The sequence below is a fragment of the Scyliorhinus canicula genome, chromosome 5 (assembly GCF_902713615.1).
Source record: "Scyliorhinus canicula chromosome 5, sScyCan1.1, whole genome shotgun sequence".
Lineage (NCBI taxonomy): Eukaryota > Metazoa > Chordata > Chondrichthyes > Carcharhiniformes > Scyliorhinidae > Scyliorhinus > Scyliorhinus canicula.
In genome coordinates this window covers 209,130,616-209,144,831 of record NC_052150.1, presented here as the reverse complement: position 1 = coordinate 209,144,831, position 14,216 = coordinate 209,130,616, and the positions used below count along the sequence as shown (strand labels likewise).

The 14,216-nt window shown below is 50.6% G+C and overlaps 1 protein-coding gene across 6 annotated transcripts in view; it reads left to right on the top strand.

Annotated features, from left to right (window-relative positions):
- Window positions 1-14,216, top strand: part of dpp6a (dipeptidyl-peptidase 6a) — a 1,618,183-nt gene that overhangs the window by 960,815 nt on the left and 643,152 nt on the right. The window lies entirely within an intron of this gene.

The window sequence follows — 14,216 nt, the reverse complement described above, 5'->3', positions numbered from 1 at the left end:
AGTACACACAGAGGAATCATCAGCCTGTCAGTCAACCAGTGAAAATGGTCTTCAAACCTCCAAACATTATGTTACACGACAGCCATTGTTACAGAAAAGGTTTGAATGTTCAATTAAAAGGACTACTGACAAGAAACGCAGGTGGAATCTTGTGCTCTCCACAGTCTCAGGATAGGCAGCAGGCCATTTAGAACTGAGATGAGGAGAAATTTCTTCACTCAGAAGATGGCAAACATGTGGAATTCTCTGGCACATAAGTGGAGGCCAAGTTACTGAATCTATTTAAGAAGGAAATAGATAGCTTTCTCGACTCTACACGTGTCGAGGGATATGGAGAGAACGTGGGAGCATAGCATTGAGATAGGGGATCAGCCATGATCATATTGAATGGCGGAGCAGGCTCGAAGGGCTGAATGGCCTACTCCTGCTCCTATTTTCTATGCTCTATGTTTCCCTCGCTGGTGGGAAGCGGCATTTCTGAACTCCGCCATCTTCCCCCCTCAGCCTGGAATATGTTCTGGGCGGGAAGGCCCATGGTTGACCCTAACCCCCACCTCACCCCCAATTGATACTCTTAAGTGGTTATTAAAGGATCACTCATTTACTAGATGCCTCATCCCTTCACCGCTTGGATTAGCCCAGCGCAACATGTCATTTGCCATGCGGGAAGCTCGTCAGCTCCCGGGGTTGTCCCTCAATCGAAGGCACTCAGTGTCTGATTGAGGGACTGGGCATCAGGAAGGGATGGTGGGGTGGGAGGGGGGAGGTGTTTGTTGCTGAGGGCGACACCTCTGCTCTTGCCCACCTCTCCCCACAATCTCAACGAGATTCCTCACAATGCCTTTGCTCTGCAGTGTTTGGGGTTTGAGACAGAAAAAACTCAGGTTTGATTCTAGTTTTACTTACAGTGGGTCTTTGAAAAATTGTTTGAACATAAACACACGGAGAGGTCTATGTACACAAACCCACACCTGTACTGGGAGATATGGATGGTATTAGCACTGCACGCAAAGCAGTATGGCCTCCCGATTCAGTCAGACTCCACGCACTATGGAGCGGGGTTCTCTGATCCTGAGGCTAAGTGTTGACGCCGTCACAAACGTCGTCACGTTTTACGACGGCGTCAACAGGCTCCGAGGAGCAACGATCCTGCGCTGCACAGGGGGCCAGCACGGCACAGGACAGCCTCACGCTGTGCAGCTGCCGATACCGGCTTCAGAACGGGTGCCGCGGGTCCGCACATGCGCTCTATGGCCGGCGCGATTTCACGCATGCACGCTACGATCGGCGCGAGCTACAGGGGTCCAACGCGGGGAAACGTTGGCCCCCATCAAGATAAGCCCGCCCGCCGATCGGTAGGCCCCGATCGCGGGCCAGGCCACGGTGGAGGCCCCCCTAGGGGTCAGATCCACCCACCCGCCCACCAGGTCGCCACCCACAACATGAACGCCATGGTCCCACCAGGTAGGACCACACGAGAAAGGCGCCGGCGGGAGTCGGCCTAACTCGGCGCGCACTTGGCCCATCGCGCGTGGAGAATCGCTGGGGGGGGCGCTGCATAGAGCAGCGCCCGACCAGCACTGCATCAACCCCGCCGGCGCCAATGGCACCGATTCTCCGGTGACCGGAGGTGCGCAGTCGGAGAATCCTGCCCATAATTCTTGGTTCATTAGTTAACGAGCTTGTGGCAAATATAGCGAGCTCAGAATTATAGCACATGGGACACTGGCCTCTTTTCCCAGGTTCACTGATGAGAAAACCTTCTCTGTCACAACGGGGATTGTCATCAGAGTCGAATCTGTATCGTTAAAGAGGACCCTGCCAGCTTGGGATAGGTGGCGAACTTGCTGCCTGCAATTTAAAATGACGTATATTAGTGAGATGAGAGCAAAAAAGGAGTGCTCACGTTCACTGCTCCATTTTAATTGCACACATACCCGGGCCAGAATTTAATGTCATCAGGCGGGTGTACGCCTGACCCGTAAGTATATAAAATCACGGGAGAAAGCCCCGGGCGCGCATCTCGATGTCATCATGCGCTCGTACAATATTTTGGTCGGCGGGGACGTGTGCGGGTCGGAAGCCTATCAGCTAATTTAGCCCACTAAGGGGCCAGTTGAACTAAATTTTACGTGGCCAGTCCACTTTTACAGTTGGCGGGCAGGCCGATTGGCCAGGCAGTCTTTACGTTTTAGCTGTAACCTCAGCCCAGGGCGAGATGGACGGTCTGGGGACAGAGATAATCAGTGGATGTGTCGGGGGCTGAGGTCTGTGCATGATTGTGCCGCCTAGACACTTGTGGCATCGTTTTTCCCTCGCTATTTATATTTCACCATTCAGCAACTCCCTGAGACAGCTCCGCAGCAGCAGCCGTCCCCAGAACGGGGGGCACATTGCAAATGCCATTCGCACTCTCCTTTTTCCTGGAGCCCACCGTCCCTGGCAGCGCAAAGTCCTTCACAAATCCCGTTTCACGCTGGATGACCATTAGTTGGCCAGCAGCATGAAATGGCGCTCTGGGCAAACGCCATTTTGTATCTACTTCCGGACCCGTCGAGTGCGCGTGCTGAACGTGCGACATTCAGACCCTCTCCCTCTCTCTCGCTCTCTCACATTCTCACACAGATTGAATAATCAGGCTGCCTTTTAAAACCGGATCTTACTAGCCGTCACAGAGCACCCTATCTTTCCTTGTGTATTTAAGTTGCAGAGGTGGTTTTTCACAAGGCTAGAAGCTGAGGGCACTTCTGATTCCATTTACTTAACCTTCAAAATTTCAAATTCACACCAAATGTGTGATTCAGCTAATATGGAGGAGGAATGTGACAACGTCCAGGAAGACATTAGCAATCTTGGAAATGGGTATTTAATGGTCAAATGAGCTTCAATATTGTTACGTGAGTTTTGTAGAAATAATAAAGAATCCAGATGCTTCTTGGGCAATTAGTATCTGAATAGGTAAAGAAGCTGAAGTATCTGGAGGTAGAGGAATGCAAATCCATAAAATTAGCAACAAAGGTTAATAAATCCAGAAATAAAGCAAACATAACACTGAGGCTTCAGGGAGACAGGATCTTAATCTTTATTAGTGTCAAATGGGTTTACATTAACACGGCAATGAAGTTACTGTGAAAATCCCCGAGAAGCCACATTCCAGCGCCCGTTCGGGTATTCTGTGGGAAAATTCAGAATGTCCAATTCACCGAACAAGCATGTCTTTCGGCACTTGTGGGAGGAAACCGGAGCACCCAGAGGAAACCCACGCAGACAACGTGCAAACTCCGCACCCAAGCTGGGAATCGAACCTGGGTGCCTGGCGCTGTGAAGCAACAGTGCTAACCACTGTGCTACCAGGCTGCCCCATGCGACAGAGGCACTATCATTAACCTGTTGGTCGGCCCTGTAACTGCGAATAGTTCTAGTTTGTACGAAGGTTTTGGTGCACTGCTGACGATGTAAAGAAGATTTATTGGGATGACCCCAGAACTGAGAGGTTCTACCAATCAGGGAAGATCAAAGAGGGTGGGGTTCCTTTCCCCAGAGAGGACCTGATTGACATGTTCAAGATTCTGAAAGGTTTGATAAGTTAGAGGCAGGGGAGGTGTTTATATTTGCAAGGCACGCTGGAATTACCATATATACATGACAGTTGCTAATAAATCCATCCAACTTGGAATCTAGGAGAAACCACACAGGGTGGCGAGGATATGGAACTTGCGATCGAGGGAAGAGAGTAGTTGAGGCGACCAGCATGGAGACATTTGAATGGGGAAGTTCAGCAATGACATCGGAGAAACGGACAGAAGGACATGTTGATGAGGTTAGATGGGGAAGTTTGGAGGGAGCCTTGTCTGGGCAAACATGTCAGCATAGATCTGTTGGGTCAAATGACATCTTTCTGTGTTGTAAATAAAAAATCATACAATGTAATATTGCATAACTGTCAAAAATCAATATGGGAATTCCTGTGCACCAGTGAACGAGTCTCCAATAAATCTAATTTAGGAGCTCAGCGATCAAAGCACAAACCACCTTGTGATTCATTTCCCGCCTCCCCTCAAATGGTCTGAGAAACAGTGTTCCATCTGAGGTGGTAATGCATCATGCTTTACGCTCAGTGAATAAATCACCACTCTTAAAATGATTCAACACCGGGCTCTATCTTTTCTGTTTGACATGCCAAGTGCCTTAGTATGGTGTGGGTTAGGGTGCTCACACTGTGCCCATATTGTGCTATTATACAGTTTTAAAAAACAAACTCAAAGTTAGCAAAAATCCACTTCCTGCACTGATATAAGAGAGTAATGTGGTGAACGTATTGCATTACCCATTCACCATGTATGTCACTGTATCGCGCTGTTGCTCATGTGGGCTCCACCTATGGACCATTGTAAGATATTACCTGGAATGTATCATGTTGGTGCCTTTGTGGACTCCGCCCCTGACTCCATCCCTTGAGGGGAGGTATAAAGAGCAGTAGCTCTGCAGGCGGCTCTCACTGTTCTAGTCAATAAAAGCCACAGTTTACATCCACTCTCTGTTTTGCGTAAATTGATGGTCGCATCAATTTGATCGACTACAACACCATAATGGAATCGGCTTTCAAACCTCACAACTGGAACTCGACCCGCAAGCCGTGGAGGCAAAAGGGATTTTCTCGCACTGGCTCCGCTGTTTCGAGGCCTACCTGGCCACCTCCTCCTCGCCTTTCGTCTCCGACGACCAGAAGCTGAGCCTCCTCCACGTCCGGGTGAGCCAACAAATCTCTGTTCAACTCGAGGAAGCCTCCACCTGGGCAGACGCTCTCACAATGCTGAAGCGCCTATATGTAAGGTCAGTGTACACGTGGCATCTCCTCACTACTCGCCGGCAACGGCCCGGGGAATTGTTGGAGGAATACCTACGCAACCTCAAAGTTCTTGCGCGAAGTTGAAACTACCAGGCCGTTACGGCCGCTCAACATATGGACCTCGCTGTCCGGGACGCCCACGTGGCTGGAGTCAGGTCCAACTACGTGAGACAGCGCCTACTCAAGAAAGGTGCCCTCGACCTGGAAGAGACGGTAAAGCTAGCCTGCTCCCTTGAAGTAGCGTTCCAAAGCTTCAACGTGTTCCCATCTGATCATGCGACCCCCTCGTTTACCGGAGACCAGAGATTACCCCACACCTGTGCCATGCAGCTGCCTGCCCAACAATGGGGGCTACCCTGCTATTTATGTGACCAGCATCAGCACCCCAGGCAGCATTGCCCGGCTCGGAACGTGAACTGCAACGACTGTGGTAAGAAGGGACAATTTGCTAAAGTTTGCCTGGCCAGGTCCAAATCCTCAAAATCGCAGGCCCGACTCTCAGACTCACAGGCCCGCAGACCCCTCAGGGTGGCAGCTTGCCTGCCAACTCTGCCCCCCCCCACCCGGACGCGTCACCCGCTTTGTGGTGTCCGTGGGGGCAGCCATCTTCAAGCCCGCACAATGTGTGCGACTCACGGGGGCCGCCACCTTGGCTCTCCTTGCCCACGCGGCCCGCCACGTTCGACTCATGGGGGCCGCCATCTTGGACGCCATCTTCCTCGCCGCCCGACACGTGTGACCAATGGGGGTCGTCGTCTTGGGACCACACCAGCACCTCCGCTCACGCCGGCTACCCGCAACTCAGCGCGGTCACACTGGACCAGTCGCGACCCAAACACCTCCGGAGCTCCATGATGACCATCCGGGTTAATGGACATGAAACGCCTTGCCTGTTCGACTCCGGGAGCACGGAGAGCTTCATTCATTCAGACATGGTAAAGCGCTACTCGCTCCCAATCTTCCCGGCACTTCAAACCATCTCCCTCGCCTCCGGATCGCACTCGGTGCAGATCCGGGGTTGCACTACCACAACCCTCGCAATACAGGGCGCAGAGTATGCCGATTTTAAGATATATGTACTACCCGACCTCTGTGCTCCTCTCCTGTTGGGACTGGACTTCCAGTGTAACCTCAGGAGCCTGACCCTGATGTTCGGCGGGCCCCTACCCCCACTCACCGTATGTAGCCTTGCGACCCTGAAGGTCGACCCTCCCCCCGCTCTTCGCAAATCTCACCGCCGACTGTAAGCCAGTCGCCACCAGAAGCAGGCGGTACAGCATCCAGGACAGGACTTTCATCAGGTCCGAGGTCCAGCAACTCTTGCGGGAGGGGATCATTGAAGACAGTAATAGCCCCGGGAGAGCTCAGGTGGTGGTTGTCAGGACCAGGGAAAAGAACCAGATGGTTGCAGACTACAGCCAAACCATAAACCGGTACACGCACCTCACTACGTACCCCCTTCCCGGATCGCAGACATGCTTAACCAGGTCGCACACTACCGGGTGTTCTCCACGGTGGATCTGACGTCTGCGTACCACCAGCTCCCAATCCGCCCGGAGGACCGCCACTACATGGCCTTTGAGGCAGACGGCCGCCTCTTCCACTTCCTCCGGGTCCCCTTCGGCGTCACAAACGGGGTCTCAGTCTTCCAATGAACGATGGACCGAATGGTGGACCAGAAAGGGCTGCGGACCACATTTCCGTAATTGGACAACGTCACCATCTGCGGCCATGATCAGCAGGACCACGACGCCCACCTCTAGAGATTTCTCCAAACCGCCCAAACCCTTAACCTAACTAATAACAAGGAGAAATGCGTTTTCTGCACAACCAGACTAACCATCCTCGGCTGCGTCGTAGAAAACGGAGTTCTAGGATCCGCCCCCAACCATATGCGCCCCCTCCTCCAACTTCCCCTCCCCAACTGCCCCAAGGCCCTGAAAAGGTGCCACAGATTATTTTCCTATTACGCCCAGTGTGCCCCCAATACGCAGACAAAGCCCACCCACTAATCAAGGCCACCATCTTCCCACTGGCGGCTGAGGCCCGCCAGGCCTCCAGCTGCATCAAGGCAGATATTGCCAAAGCTGCAATGGCGCGGTGGACGAGTCATTCCCCTTCCAGGTGGAGAGCGACGCATCAGAGGTCGCCCTCGCCGCTACCCTTAACCAGGCTGGCAGGCGAGTAGCATTTTTTTCACGTACCCTCAACGCCTCCGAAATTTGACACTCCTCGGTCGAAAAAGAAGCCCAAGCCATTGTGGAAGCTGTACGGCACTGGAGGCACTACCTCGCTGGTAGGAGGTTTTCCCTCGTTACCGACCAACGTTCGGTAGCCTTCATGTTTGATAATACGCAGCGGGGCAAGATCAAGAATGATAAGATCTTGAGGTGGAGGACCAAACTCTCCACCTATAATTACGACATAGTATATCGACCTGGGAAGCTCAACAAGCCCCCAGATGCCCTGTCCTGGGGCACGTGGGCCAGCGCGCAAGATGACCGACTCCGGGGCATCCATGATGACCTCTGCCACCTGGGGGTCACCCGGCTTCTCCACTACATCAAGGCCACAACCTGCCCTAAGTCACCGAGGAGGTCAGAGCCATGACCAGGGACTGCCCAATCTGTGCGGAGCGTAAGCCGCACTTCTATCGACTGGATAAGGCCCACCTGGTAAAGGCATCCCGGGCTTTTAGCGCCTCAGTATCGACTTCAAAAGGCCCCTCCCCTCCACCAACCACAACACATATTTCCTCAACGTTCTTGACGTGTTCTCCCACTTTCCCTTTGCAATCCCCTGCCCAAACATGACCACGTCCATCGTCATTAAAGCCCTACATAGTGTCTTCACCCTGTTCGGTTTCCCCACGTACGTTCACAGTGACCGGGGCTCGGCGTTCATGAGCGACGAACAGCGTCAGTACCTGCTCGGTAAGGGCATCGCCTCGAGCAGGACTACAAGTTATAACCCCAGGGGAAACGGGCAGGTGGAGAGGGAGAACGCGACGGACTGGAAGACCGTCCTCCTGGCCCTAAGGTCTAGGAATCTCCCAGTTTCCAACTGGCAGGAGGTCCTCCCTGACGCACTCCACTCCATTAGGTCCCTCCTTTGCACGGCCACAAACGAGACCCCTCATGACCACCTGTTTGTTTTCCCCAGGAAATCCACCTCTGGGGTCTCGCTTCCGTCTTGGCTGAAGACACCGGGGCCCGTCCTACTCTGCAAACACATCAGTAGCCATAAGTCCAACCCCCTGGTCGAGAGGGTCCAGCTCCTTCACACCAACCCCCAGTACGCATACATAGAACACCCCGACAGCCGACAGGATACGGTTTCCCTCCGGGACCTAGCACCTGCAGGTTCCACTACCACCGCCACCCCAACTTACCCCACCCAACCTACGCTGACCAGCGCCCCCACCCCTACATGGCACCCACACCCCCTCCCATCCTCCATTCCCCCTTCACTGACCCACAGGAACAAAGCTCCAGAAGACAGGCTCCCGGAGTCCGCGTCTGTGCCCGCACCGGCGACTTCACTACCCATGCCCACACAGATGAGTTTGACACCCGGGCCAGCTGCGGTACCAGAGCTTCAGCGCTCACAGCGCACGATCCGGGCGCCAGACAGGCTGAACTTGTGAACCCCGCCAGACTTCAATTTTTTCAACAGGGGGTGAATGTGGTGAACGTATTGCATTAACCATTCACCATGTATGTCATTGCATCACGCTGTTGCCCATGTGGGCTCCACCTATGGACCATTTTAAGATATTACCTGGAATGTATCATGTTGGCGCCTTTGTGGGCTCCGCCCCTGGCTCCACCCCTTGAGGGGAGGTATAAAGAGCAGCAGCCCTGTAGGCGGCTCTCAGTAGCAGAACAGTCGCAGGCAGGCACTGTTCTAAAGCCACAGTTTACATCCACTCTCTGTTTCGCGTAAATTGTTGGTTGCATCAATTTAATTGACTACAATACCACAATGGAATCGGTTTTTAAACCTGACCGGCTGGAACCCGACCCACAGGCCATGGAGGCATCAAGTACAGTTCAATTAATTCCTCTTCTTCAATTCAAGAGACAGGCTATAGGCTCAATTTAATCTTAAAAGAATCTCAAGATATCATAGAATTTACAGTGCAGAAGGACTCGGCCCATCGAGTCTGCACCGGCTCTTGGAAAGAGCACCCCACCCGAGGTCAACACCTCCACCCTATCCCCGTAACCCAGTAACCCCACCCAACACTAAGGGCAATTTTGGACACTAAGGGCAATTTATCATGGCCAATCCACCTAACCTGCACATCTTTGGACTGTGGGAGGAAACCGGAGCACCCGGAGGAAACCCACGCACACACGGGGAGGATGTGCAGACTCTGCACAGATAGTGACCCAAACCGGAATCGAACCTGGGCCCTTGGAGCTGTGAAGCAATTATGCTATCCACAATGCTACCGTACTGCCCTAATGAATGAGCTGCAACATTATTTAGTGAAAGGGAGATGCAGAAGTCTCTTGGCATCTGATCAAACATGGGCGAGGGAACGTCCTACTGATTGGGATCAATTGCCCCCCCACCCTCCTCCCACCCCTCCGCGGATGAATCAGTCCTCCACCATCTTGGTAGCACCAAGTGTGACAAGGACACAGAATGTACTGTCTGTGGGGGACTTCAATGTCCACCACCAAGAGTGCTCAATAGCACGACAGGCTGAGCTGGCTGTTCCTGAAGGATTGGGTAGTTCTTACATTGGGTAGGCTGCAGTTGCTTCTGTCCATGACAGCATTGGTCGGAGCGACCAGCATACAGTCCTTGTGAATATGAAGACCCGTCTTTGTTTTGAAGATACCCTGCAACATGTGTGGCACTACCGCTGTTCTAAAGCCACTCTACCACTACTACCAAGTCAGGTATCAGCATTAGTTCAATGAAGAGTGCAGGATGCCATATCAGGAGCAGCACCAGGAATACCTAATCAGAAGGAGTCAACCTGGCGCAGCTACAACGCAGGACTGCTTACCTGACGAACAACTAAAACAGCATAGCTCTTCTGAGCTAAGCAAGCCCCCAACCAATGGATCAGATCTAAGCTCTGCAGTCCTGCCACATCCAGGAGTGAATGGCAGTGGACAATTAAACAATTCACTGAAGGAGGAGGCTCCACAATATCCTTATGCTGGATTTTTGTACATCAGTGCAAAAAATTAGCCTGAAGCATTGGAACACCTTTCAGCCAGAAGTGCGAAGTGGGTGATCCATCTTGGCCTCCTCCAAAGGTCCACAGCGTCACAAATGCTTTATTCAGCCAATTTTATACATGATATCAAGAAACAGATGAATAAACTGGATACTGCAAAGGCTATGGACCCTGACAATATCCTGGAAATAGCGCTGAAGACTTGCGTGCCAGAACTCGCTGCGTTCTTAGCCAAGCTGTTCCAGTGCAGCTACAACACTGGCACCTACCCAGCAATGTGGAAAGTTGCCCAAGGGGCTGATTTAGCTCACTGGGCTAAATCGCTGGCTTTTAAAGCAGACCAAGCAGGCCAGCAGCACGGTTCGACTTCCCGTATCAGCCTCCCCGGACAGGTGCCAGAATGTGGCGACTAGGGGCTTTTCACAGTAACTTCATTGAAGCCTACTCGTGACAATAAACGATTTTCATTTTCATTTCATTTCATTTCATTTTTCATTTTCAGGTACGTCCTGACCACAAAAAGCAGGACAAATCCAACCTGACCAATCAAGGCCCAGCAGTCTACTCTCGATCATCAGCAAAGTGATGGAAGGGATCATCAACAGTGCTATCAAGCGGCACTTACTCAGCAATAACCTGCTCACGGATATTCAGTTTGGATTCCGCCTGCATCACTCAGCTTCTGATCTCATTACAGCCTTGGTTCAACCATGGACAAAAGAGCTGAACTCGAGAGGTGAGATGAGAGTGACTGTTCTTGACATCAAGGCAGCATTTGACATGACTGAGGTCCCTAACACCTAGAAGGACAAGGGCAGCAGGCACATAAGGACATCACCACCTGGAGGTTCTTCTCCAAGCCACACACCATCTTGATTTGGAACTCTTTTGTCATTCCTTCTCTGTCCATGGGTCAAAATTCTGGAAATCCCTACCTAACAGCACTATGGGTACACCTACACCAGCTGGACTACAGCAGTTAAAGAAAATGGCCCATTACCACTTGCTCCAGGACATTTAGGAATGGGCACCAAAAATGCTCGCCTAGCCAGCGATGCCCACATCCCATGAAAGAATAAGAAAAAGGTGAGCATGGTGAATGGATTTGATTGTAAGGGGAATAGACAGGCATTTCTGTCGCTGCAAAAGAAACTCCAGGATAATATGTTGCCTCCCTGGTGTTAGGGTCAAGGATGTCCCAGAGTGATTACAGGACATTCTGGAGGGGGAGGGTGAACAGCCAGTGGTCGTGGTACACATCGGTACAAATGACATAGGTAAAAAAAAGGGACAAGGTCCTAAAAGCAGAACATAGAGAATTAGGAAGAAAGTTGAGACGTTCAACCTCAAAAGTAGTGATCTCAGGATTACTACCGGTGCCATGTGCTAGTTAGAGTCAAAATGGCAGGATATATCGGGAAAAACACTTGACTTCAGAGATGATGTGAGGGGGAGGGTTTCAGATGCCTGGGCCATTGGGACCGGTTCTGGGGGAGCTGGGACGGTACAAACTGGACGGGTTACACCAGGACAGGACCGGGACTGATGTCCTTGGGGTAGTATTTGCTAGAGTGCCTGCGAGGGTATAAACTAATATGGCAGGGGGATGGGAACCTACGCAAGGAGTCAGAGGAGGAGGAAATAAGGATAAAAACAAAGACAGAAAGGGGAGTCAGAAAAGTAACCGGCAGATAAACCAAAAGCCAGATTTAAACAGGGCCACAGTGAAAAATATTGGGAGCAGGGACTAGTAATGTTAAAAAGACCAGCTTCAAGACTTCCTACCTTAACGCATGGAGAATGCATAATAAAGTGAATGAACTAATCGCAAAAATAGACGTAAGCGGGTATGATATACTTGGGATTGCGGAGACATGGCTGCAGGGTGACCAGGGATGGGAATTGAATGGCCAAGAGTTTTCAGTATTTAAGAAAGACAGACAAAAGGGAAAGGCGATGGGATTGCATTGATGGTTAAGGAGAAAATTAACACAATGGTGAGGGAGAATATTAGCTTCAACAAGGCGGAATCTGTCTGGGTAGAGCTAAGAAACAGCAAGGGGCAAAAAACGTTAGTGGGCATCATATATAGACCCCTGAACTTCAGTGATATTGTTGGGAATGGCATTAAACAGGAAATTAGAGACGCATGTGATAAAGGAACAACTGTAATTATGGGTGATTTTAATCAGCATATAGATTAGGAAAATTATTATGTTGAGCAGGCAACTAGAGAACAGGCCATCTAAGATTGGGTACCGTGTAATGAGAGCGGAATCATTGACAATCTAGTTGTCCGAGACCCCTTGGGGATGAGTGGCCATCCATAATATTATAGAATTTTTCATCAAAATGGAAAGTGAAGTAGTTGATTCTGGGCCTAGGGTCCTGAATCTTAAAGGAAATTATGGTAAAATGAGGCGTGAGTTGGCTTTGATCGATTGGAGAATGTTACTTAAAGGGATGACAGTTGGGAGGCAATGGCAAACATTCAAAGAGCACATGGAGGAACTGCAACAATTGTTCATTCCTGTCTGGCACAAAAGTAAAACAGGAAAGGTAGTCAATCCTTGGCTTACAAGGGAAATTAGAGATAGTATTCGATCCAAGGAAGTTGCATACGAATTGGCCCAGAAAAACAACAGATCTGAGGATTGGGAGCTGTTTAGAATTCAGCAAAGAAGAACTAAGAGATTGATTAAGAAGGGGAAAATAGAGTGCGAAAGTAAACTTGCAAGGAAGTTTTGATAGGTCTGTGAAGAGAAAAAGATTGGTGAACACAATTGTAGGTCCCTTACAGTCAGAGATAGGAGAATGTATTATAGGGGACAAAGAAATGGTTGAGCAACTAAATACATACATTTGGTTCTGTCTTTGCATATGAGGACACAAATCAGATACCAGACATATTGGGGAATGCAGGGGTTAGTGAGAAGTAGGAACTGAAGGAGATCAATATCAGTAGAGAAATGGTCTTGGGGAAATTGATGGGGTTAAAGGCTGATAAATCCCCAGGGCCTGATAATCTACATCCCAGGCTATTGAAGATGGTGGCTCTAGAAATGGGAGCACAGTAAGAAGTCTTACAACACCAGGTTAAAGTCCAACAGGTTTGTTTCAAACACGAGCTTTCGGAGCACGGCTCCTTCTTCAGGTGAAGAAGAAGAAGGAGCCGTGCTCCGAAAGCTCGTGTTTGAAACAAACCTGTTGGACTTTAACCTGGTGTTGTAAGACTTCTTACTGTGCTCACCCCAGTCCAACGCCGGCATCTCCACATCATGGCTCTAGAAATGGTGGATGCATTGGTGGCTATCTTCAAGGATTCTATAGACTGCAAAACAGTTCCTGCACATAAGCCCACAAGACATAGGAGCAGAATTAGGCCACTTGGCCCATCGAGTCTGCTCCGCCATTCAATCATGGCTGATATTTTCTCATCCCCATTCTCCTGCCTTCTCCCCATAACCCATTGCAGGTTACAGAGGGACATAGATAAGCTGCAGAGCTGGGCTGAGAGGTGGCAAATGGAGTTTAATGTGGAGAAGTGTGAGGTGATTCACTTTGGAAAGAATAACAGGAATGCGGAATATTTGGCTAATGGTAAAATTCTTGGTAGTGTGGATGAGCAGAGGGATCTCGGTGTCCATGTACATAGATCCCTGAAAGTTGCCACCCAGGTTGATAGGGTTGTGAAGAAGGCCTATGGTGTGATGGCCTTTATTGGTAGAGGGATTGAGTTCCGGAGCCATGAGGTCATGTTGCAGTTGTACAAAACTCTAGTACGGCCGCATTTGGAGTATTGCATACAGTTCTGGTCGCCCCATTATAGGAAGGACGTGGAAGCTTTGGAACGGGTGCAGAGGAGATTTACCAGGATGTTGCCTGGTATGGAGGGAAAATCTTATGAGGAAAGGCTGATGGACTTGAGGTTGTTTTCGTTAGAGAGAAGAAGGTTAAGAGGTGACCTAATAGAGGCATACAAAATGATCAGAGGGTTAGATAGGGTGGACAGCGAGAGCCTTCTCCCGCGGATGGAGGTGGCTATCACGAGGGGACATAGCCTTAAATTGAAGGGTAATAGATATAGGACCGAGGTCAGAGGTGGGTTTTTTACGCAAAGAGTGGTGAGGCCGTGGAATGCCCTACCTGCAACAGTAGTGAACTCGC